This window comes from Heterodontus francisci, chromosome 8 (genome assembly GCF_036365525.1).
Source record: "Heterodontus francisci isolate sHetFra1 chromosome 8, sHetFra1.hap1, whole genome shotgun sequence".
NCBI classification, from domain to species: domain Eukaryota; kingdom Metazoa; phylum Chordata; class Chondrichthyes; order Heterodontiformes; family Heterodontidae; genus Heterodontus; species Heterodontus francisci.
The window spans coordinates 9630916-9638317 of record NC_090378.1 but is presented as its reverse complement, the minus strand read 5'-3'; positions in this window follow the sequence as shown (position 1 = coordinate 9638317).

The window sequence follows — 7402 nt, the reverse complement described above, 5'->3', positions numbered from 1 at the left end:
TCTGGTGGAATTAAATTCAATTAAATAAAGCTGGTCTCAGTTATAGCGACCATGAAACTAATGAATTGTTGTTAAAAACCCATCGAGTTCATTAATGTCCTTTAGGAAAGGAAATCTGCTGTCCTTTCCTGGTCTGGCCTACATGTGACTCCACAACCACAGCAATGTGGTTGACTCTTAACTGCCCTCTGAAATGCCGAGCAAACTACTACAAAAAAGCTGACAAAGAATTAAACTGGATGGACTGCCCAGCATCAACCTCGGCACTGGCAACGACAAAGGACCGCCCCAGTCAGTTACTCTACAAAGTCCTCCTTACCAGCATATGAGGACTTCTGCCAAAGTTGAGAGAGCTGTTCCACAGACCAGTCAAGCAAGATTCTCGTCATACTGACTGAATCACACCTTTCAGCCAGTGTTCCAGTCTCCTCCATTACCATATTAAAAACAAAATACAGTCAATGCTGGAAATCTGAAATAAAAACAGAAAGTACCGGAAATACTCAGCAGGTCTGGCAGCATCTGTGGAGAGAGAAACAGAGTTAACATTTCACATTGATGACCTCTCATCAGAGTTCATCGTCCTGAAGCATTAACTCTGTTTCTCTCTCCACAGATGCTGGCAGACCTGCTGAGTATTTCCAGCACTTTCTGGTTTTCTTCACCATCACCATCCCCAGGTATGTCCTGTCCCACCGGCAGGACAGATCCACCAGTGGTGATGGTACAGTAGTATACAGTCAGGAGGGAGTTGCCCTGGGAGTCCTCAACGTTGACTCCAAAACTCATGAAATCTCATGGCATCGGGTGCAAGCATAGTCAAGGAAACCTCCTGCTGATTACCACCTACCACCCTCCCTCAGTTATTGAATCAGTACACCTCCATGTTGAACAGCACTTGGAAGAAACACTGAAGGTAGCAAGGGCAGAAAATGTGGAACACTTCAATCTTCAATGCCCATCACCAAGAGTGACTCGGTAGCACCACTACTGATTGGCCTGGCCAAGGCCTGAAGGACACATCTGCCAGACTAGGCTGTGGCAGGTGGTGAGGGAACCAAGAGGAAAAAACCTACTTGATCTCATCACCATCCTATCTACCTGTCACAGATTCCGCTGTCCATGACATTAGTGGCAGGAGTTCCACTGCACAGTCCTTGTGGCAACAAAGTCCCTCTTTACACTGACAATATCCTCCATCGTGTTGATTGACACAACAATCCTCCTAAATGGGATAGATTCAGAACAGATCTACCAGCTCAAAACTGGGCATCCATGAGACACTGTGGGTCATCAGCAGCAGCAGAATTGTATTCAACTACAACCTGTAACCTCATGGCCTGCATGTCCCTCACTCTACCTTTACCATCAAGCCAGGGGATCAATGCTGGTTCAATGAAGAGTTCAGGAGAGCATGCCAGGAGCAGAACCAGGCATACCTCAAAATAAGATGCTGACCTGGGGAAGGTACAACACAGGACTAAATGCATGCTAAGCTGTGCTAGCAGAACTAAGCAGGAGGGCGGGCTTTCAATTCCTGGGACATTGGAACCGGCTCTGGGGGAGATGGGACCTGTTCAGGCCGGACGGATTGCACCTGAACAGAGCCGGGACTGAGTTCCTTGCGGGACGTTTTGTTAGTTCTGTTGGGGAAGGTTTATACTAGTTTGGCAGGGGGATGGGGACCTGAGGTTAGACTGAGTTGGTACGAAATGAGAAATGAAATGGAAGACAGAAAATTAATGGATGAGTTGAGTTTGGAAGAGTGAGGAAACAAATTAAAATTAGAACATTACAGCGCAGTACAGGCCCTTCGGCCCTCGATGTTGCGCCGACCTGTGAAACCATCTGACCTACACTATTCCATTTTCATCCATATGTCTGTCCAATGACCACTTAAATGCCCTTAAAGTTGGCGAGTCTACAACTGTTGCAGGCAGGGCGTTCCACGCCCCTACTACTCTCTGAGTAAAGAAACTACCTCTAACATCTGTCCTATATCTATCACCACTCAACTTAAAGCTATGTCCCCTCGTGTTTGCCATCACCATCCGAGGAAAAAGACTCTCACTATCCACCCTATCTAACCCTCTGATTATCTTATATGTCTCTATTAAGTCACCTCTCCTCCTCCTTCTCTCCAACGAAAACAACCTCAAGTCCCTCAGCCTTTCCTCGTAAGACCTTCCCTCCATACCAGGCAACATCCTAGTAAATCTCCTCTGCACCCTTTCCAAAGCTTCCACATCCTTCCTATAATGCGGTGACCAGAACTGCACGCAATATTCCAGGTGCGGTCTCACCAGAGTTTTGTACAGCTGCAGCATGACCTCGTGGCTCCGAAACTCGATCCCCCTACTAATAAAAGCTAACACACCATATGCCTTCTTAACAGCCCTATTAACCTGGGTAGCAACTTTCAGGGATTTATGTACCTGGACACCAAGATCTCTCTGTTCATCTACACGACCAAGAATCTTCCCATTAGCCCAGTACTCTGCATTCCTGTTACTCCTTCCAAAGTGAATCACCTCACACTTTTCCGCATTAAACTCCATTTGCCATCTCAGCCCAGCTCTGCGGCCTATCTATGTCCCTCTGTACCCTACAACATCCTTCGGCACTATCCACAACTCCATCGACCTTAGTGTCATCCGCAAATTTACTAACCCACCCTTCTACACCCTCTTCCAGGTCATTTATAAAAATGACGAACAGCAGTGGCCCCAAAACAGATCCTTGCGGTGCACCACTAGTAACTAAACTCCAGGATGAACATTTGCCATCAACCACCACCCTCTGTCTTCTTTCAGCCAGCCAATTTCTGATCCAAAGCTCTAAATCACCTTCAACCCCATACTTCCGTATTTTCTGCAATAGCCTACCGTGGGGAGCCTTATCAAACGCCTTACTGAAATCCATATACACCACATCCACTGCTTTACCCTCATCCACCTATTTGGTCACCTTCTCGAAAAACTCAATAAGGTTTGTGAGGCACGACCTACCCGTCACAAAACCGTGCTGACTATCGCTAATGAACTTATTCTTTTCAAGATGATTATAAATCCTGTCTCTTATAACCTTTTCCAACATTTTACCCACAACCGAAGTAAGGCTCACAGGTCTATAATTACCAGGGCTGTCTCTACTCCCCTTCTTGAACAATGGGGCAACATTTGCTATCCTTCAGTCTTCCGGCACTACTCCTGTCGACAATGACGACATAAAGATCAAGGACAAAGGCTCTGCAATCTCCTCCCTAGCTTCCCAGAGAATCCTAGGATAAATACCATCTGGCCCAGGGGACTTATCTATTTTCACACTTTCCAAAATTGCTAACACCTCCTCCTTGTGAACCTAAATCCCATCTAGCCTAGTAGTCTGAATCTCAGTATTCTCCTCGACAACATTTTCTTTCTCTACTGTAAATACTGACGAGAAATATTCATTTAATGCTTCCCCTATCTCCTCTGATTCCACACACAACTTCCCACTACTATCCTTGATTGGCCCTAATCTAGCTCTAGTCATTCTTTTATTCCTGATATACCTATAGAAAGCCTTAGGGTTTTCCCTGATCCTATCTGCCAATGACTTCTCGTGTCCTCTCCTTGCTCTTCTTAGCTCTCTCTTTAGATCCTTCCTGGCTAGCTTGTAACTCTCAAGCGCCCTAACTGAGCCTTCACGTCTCATCCTAACATAAGCCTTCTTCTTCCTCTTGACAAGCGCTTCAATTTCTTTAGTAAACCACGGCTCCCTCGCTCGACAACTTCCTCCCTGCCTGACAGGTACATACTTATCAAGGACATGCAGCAGCTGCTCCTTGAATAAGCTCCACATTTCGATTGTTCCCATCCCCTGCAGTTTCCTTCCCCATCCTACGCATCCTAAATCTTGCCTAATCGCATCATAATTTCCTTTCCCCCAGCCATAATTCTTGCCCTGCGGTATATACCTGTCCCTGCCCATCGCTAAGGTAAACCTAACCGAATTGTGATCACTATCACCAAAGTGCTCACATACATCTAAATCTAACACCTGGCCGGGTTAATTACCCAGTACCAAATCCAATGTGGCATCGCCCCTGGTTGGCCTGTCTACATACTGTGTCAGAAAACCCTCCTGCACACACTGGACAAAAACTGACCCATCTAAAGTACTCGAACTATAGTATTTCCAGTCAATTATTTGGAAAGTTAAAGTCCCCCATAACAACTACCCTGTTACTCTCGCCCCTGTCGAGAATCATCTTCGCTATCTTTTCCTCTACATCTCTGGAACTATTCGGAGGTCTATAGAAGACTCCCAACAGGGTGACCTCTCCTCTCCTGTTTCTAACCTCGGCCCATACTACCTCAGTAGACGAGTCCTCAAACGTCCTTTCTGTCGCTGTAATACTCTCCTTGATTAACAATGCCACACCCCCCCCTCTTTTACCATCTTCTCCGTTCTTACTGAAACATCTAAATCCCGGAACCTGCAACATCCATTCCTGCTCCTGCTCTACCCATGTCTCCGAAATGGCCACTACATCGAGATCCCAGGTACCAACCCATGCTGCAAGCTCACCCACCTTATTCCGGATGCTCCTGGCGTTGAAGTAGACACACTTTAAACCAAGTTCTTGCTTGCCAGTGCCCTCTTGCGTCCTTGTAACCTTATCCCTGACCTCACTACTCTCAACATCCTGGACACTGGAACTACAATTTAGGTTCCCATTCCCCTGCTGAATTAGTTTAAACCCCCCCGAAGAGCACTAGCAAATCTCCCCCCCAGGATATTGGTACCCCTCTGGTTCAGGTGAAGACCATCCTGTTTGTAGAGGTCCCATCTACCCCAGAAAGAGCCCCAATTATCCAGGAAACCAAAACCCTCCCTCCTACACCATCCCTGCAGCCACGTGTTCAACTCCTCTCTCTCCATATTCCTCGCTTCGCTATCACGTGGCACGGGCAACAACCCAGAGATAACAACTCTGTTTGTTCTCGCTCTAAGCTTTCACCCTAGCTCCCTGAATTTCTGCCTCAAATCCCCATCTCTCTTCCTACCTATGCCGTTGGTGCCTATGTGGACCACTACTTGGGGCTGCTCCCCCTCCCCCTTAAGGATCCCAAAAACACGATCCGAGACATCACGAACCCTGGCACCTGGGAGGCAACACACCAACCGAGAGTCTCTCTCGTTCCCACAGAACCTCCTATCTGTTCCCCTAACTATGGGGTCCCCAATGACTAATGCTCTGCTCCTCTTCCCCCTTCCCTTCTGAGCAACAGGGACAGACTCTGTGCCAGAGACCTGTACCCCATTGCTCATCCCTGGTAAGTCGTCCCCCGCAACAGTATCCAAAACGGTATACCTGTTGTTGAGGGAAACGGCCACAGGGGATCCCTGCACTGCCTGCTGGATCCCTCTCCTCCCCCTGACGGTAACCCACCTACCTACTTCTTTTACCTGAGGTGTGACTACCTCCCCATAACTCCTCTCAATAACCGCCTCCGCCTCCCGAATGATCCGAAGTTCATCCAGCTCCAGCTTCAGTTCCCCAACGCGGTTCTCGAGGAGCTGGAGTTGGGTGCACTTCCCGCAGATGCAGTCAGCAGGGACACTCTTGGCGGCCCTTACCTCCCACATTCTGCAGGAGGAACATAAAACTGCCTTAACCTCCATTCCCACTATTCTAAATTCCCAACAAATCTACTGAAAAACCAAAAAAAAAGTCAAAACTTGTTAGGTTTGCAATCCAACGGACAGAACTTTTAAAATAAAAAGCTTACCTTATCAACACACCAGAGTCCTTTTTTTTTGGTTCGAGGAGGAGGGTGGGTGGGAGACACTACACATGTAGTGGCTCAGGTACAGCCACCACCCAAATATATAGTTTCTACTTACCCAGCAGTCCCCTGGTCCTCCGAAAACAAAAGGGAATTAACTTTTAACTTGCACTGAAATTAACCTCTCAGCTGCAAGTTCGCTCCGCACCTCCGCTACTGTCAAAGCTGCTGCCACCAAAACTAAAAGAAAGTGATTTTAAACCACCCAAAGGTTAGAAATTAAAAAAAAAAGAGTTTGGCAGTTCGCAAGGGTAACTATTTCAATGCAAGGAGTATAGCAAATAAAGCAGATGAGCTGAGGGCACAGATAGACATGTGGCAGTGTGATATCATAGCTATTACAGAAACATGGCTTAAGGAGGGACAGGAATGGCAGCTCAACATTCCTAGTTCGAGGGTTTTCAGACACAATAGGGAGGGGGATTAGAAAGGAGGGGGAGTGGCAATTTTGGTCAAGGAAACTATTACAGCTGTGAGGAGGGATGATATGCTGGAAGGTGCATCAAATTAGGCCTTATAGATTGAGATAAGGAACACAAAAGGGGCAATCACACTGCTGGGAGTTTACTATAGACCCCCTAATAGTCAGAGGGAGATAGAATAGCAGATATGCAGGCAAATCTCTGAGAGGTGCAAGAATGTGCAAAAAGGCAGTAATAGTAGGGGATTTTAACTACCCCAATATTAACTGGGATAGTTTTAGTGTGAAAAGAATTGAGGGAGCAGAATTCTTGAGGTGTGTTCAGGAGAACCTTTTTGCCCAGTATGTAGTATGTTCAATGAGAGAGGGTGCAGTTTTAGACTTAGTTTTAGGAAATGAAGATGGGCAGGTGGAAGGGGTGGCAGTGGGAGAGCATTTTGGTGGTAGTGATCATAATTCAGTCAGTTCTAACATAATTATGGAAAAGGGCAGAGATAGAACAGGAGTTAGAGTTCTCAGTTGGGGCAAGGTCAATTTTACTAAACTGAGGAGTGGTTTAGCGAAAGTGGACTGGAAACAGCTACTTGAAGGCAAGTCTGAGTGAGAACAGTGAGAGGCATTCAAAGGAGAGATTCAAGGGGTTCAGAGTAAACATGTTCCCACAAAGAAAAAGGCTGGGACGGCCAAATCTAGAGCCCCATCGATGTCAAGGAGCCTACAGGATAAGATAAGGCAGGAAAGGAAAGCTCATGTCTGACACCGAGAACTCAATACTACAGAAAGCCGAGAGGAGTATAGAAAGTGGAGGGGTGAAATCATAAAGGAAATTAGGAAAGCAAAGAGAGGGCATGAAAGAATATTGGCAAGCAAAATCAAGCTGAACCTAAAGATGTTATGTCAATACATTAAGACTAAGAGGATAACTAAGCAGAGAGTAGGGCCTGTAAAAGATGCTGGTATGGTTCTTAACGAATACTGGTGTCTGTCTTCACAAAGAGGGGACAATGCAGATATTGTAGATAAAGGGCAGTGTGAAGTATTGGATGTGCTAAACATCGGGAGAGAGGAAGTATTAGTGGGATTAGCATTCTTGAAATTTGCTGAATCACCAGGGCCAGATGAAATGTACCCTATGTTGTCAGTAGAA